We start from the raw sequence: 2408 nt of genomic DNA, 5'->3' as shown, positions 1-2408 counted from the left end.
TATTTTTTCTACCACGTGTATTTGTCCTATTTTATCGCAAGGGATTACTGGGTTGTTTTGGGACTCCTGTGACGTGATAATGCCTATAAGGCCATGACAGGTACAAAGTAAATGCATTGTGAACATGAAAAACAGTTACTTTGGGGCTATAGTTCAGTGAAAGAACTGACATGGCAAAAGGGTGACATGAAATCTTTTTGTGGGACATCCAGTATCCACATAGAATTTGTTTGTAACCAAGAATAATGTATTTGATAAGTAATCTTGATTTTGATTTGTATTTTTAGTTGAGCTTCATTGCTTGCAGAATCTTAGTTCCCCAACGAGGGATTGAACCTGGGCCCTGCCAATAAAAGAGATGAGTCATAACCACTGGACCACCAGGGAATTCCCTGATTTATATTACCTTTGATAAGAATTCTTTGATTCATTTCTATTACTAATATTTTATGATGAATTTTTTAATCTTCACATGGATTGATCATTTTACTTTTTTCTATTTTTCTAGTTTTGTTTCCCACTAATTCTGGCCTTATAAATCGAGTTGACAAGTGCTTTCTCCTTTTCTTAAAAATAAATCATAGAATTACTGGTAATTCTTTTTTAAAAATTTAATAGAATTGTCAAATGCCATTGTTGCAACTTTTTAAAATTACCGTTTGTAAAGGAAAGCCCCTGAGACTGCGAGGGGAAGTGAAGTGGAGACATTTATTACTCAGATTCTGGTGGAGATTCATGGTATTGCTAGAGGGAACATGTAAGAAGTCCTGCAGGGTCTTGCAGAGCATGGGACATATACCTTTATTAGGATCCATAGATGGGTTGTTTGAATTGGATTGATCAATTCAAACTCAAAAGAGTAGGAATTGCTAAGCTTCAGTCAGGGGAGGAGAGTCACATCTAAAGAACAAGAAGGGGAAGGCAGGTGGTGATAGGGAGTCATATCCTGTGTCTGCTGTTACTTAGGATGTATTGTCAAGGGAAAGGGCAATGTCAGTTCAAGACCCCTGCAGGGCACTTGTGGTTAGTCACTCAGTCGGGTCGACTCTTTGCGACCCCAGGGACTGTAGCCCTCAGGCTTCTCTGTCCATGGGGATTCTTCAGGCGAGAATACCGGAGCGGGTTGCCATGCCCTCTTTTAGGGAATCATCCCAACCCAGGGACTGAACCCAGGTCTCCTGCATTGCAAGTGGATTCTTTACTGTCTAAGCCACCAGGGAAGCTGGCAGAACAGTAGGCTACACCAAATACATCAGCACTCATATGATGGAGGAGTTTAAGCTTTCACAATCACTGTCTCTGCTTTTAGGTTTCTTAGACGGTGGGCATTTTGAAATTACAAATTTATATTGCAATTCAAAGCAATTACCCAAATACGTTTCACATAGGTGATTTGTTGTATGTTATGGGTTTCATGGAATTGGTGCATTTCATCTTAAATCATGTAAACTTTTTGTAAGAGTTCCTTTCTATCCTTTTCATTTCTGCATGTTCTATAGTAATAGCCCCTATTTTATCTAATATCAGTAATTTTATTTAGTGTAAATAAAGGAGGGAGAAGTCCTAATAGAAGCTGCAGTTATCATATATAGTAATATTCAGTTCAATCGCTCAGTTGTATCTGATTCTTTGCGACCTCATGCGTGGACTTCAGCATGCCAGGCCTCCCTGTCCATCACCAACTTCCGGAGTCCATTGAGTTGGTGATGCCATCCAACCATCTCATCCTCTGTCATCCCCTTCTCCTCCTGCCTTCAGTCTTTCCCTGCATCAGGGTCTTTTCAAATGAGTCAGTTTTTTGCATTAGGTGGCCCAAGTATTGGAGTTTCAGTTTCAGCATTAGTCCTTCCAATGAATACTCAGGACTGATCTCTTTCAGGATGGACTGGTTGGATCTCCTTGCAGTCCAAATTAATAATAATATTACGTACAGCCATTTATCAACCTTCTGTGAGATCATGTCTGCCCTCTGATATCAAGCTTGGCTACTAGACTAAGGCAACCCTCCCTTTCACTTGCGAGAATTGCACTTCTTTGCCCATTTCATGCAAGCTTGTCTTTTTGAGTTCCTGGGCCAATCTGGTATGAGTGGAGAGGTATGTTTCAAGTTTAAATGGAAGCTTTCAAAGCTTTTGATTCTTGTAACCCTGTCTTCTCTACACTGCAAGAATGGTCTTTGATAGACTGAAATTTTATGCTGAATGACAGGATAGGATTTTAGAAACAGGTGAATAAAGATAGATACAGGAAGAGAATGTCCAGAGGGTGAAGTATGTAATTTGATGGTTCCTCTGCTCCTTCTGAATCTATGAGCACTTAGTCTTTACTTTGTAGTAGCATGGCTGGTGAATAACTAAGAAAGGTGAAGGTTGAGACCAAAACCCTCTTCATTTTTAGATTTTTGATTT

This window comes from Bos indicus x Bos taurus, chromosome 18 (assembly GCF_003369695.1).
Source record: "Bos indicus x Bos taurus breed Angus x Brahman F1 hybrid chromosome 18, Bos_hybrid_MaternalHap_v2.0, whole genome shotgun sequence".
Lineage (NCBI taxonomy): Eukaryota > Metazoa > Chordata > Mammalia > Artiodactyla > Bovidae > Bos > Bos indicus x Bos taurus.
Note: the sequence above shows the minus strand (reverse complement) of the source record.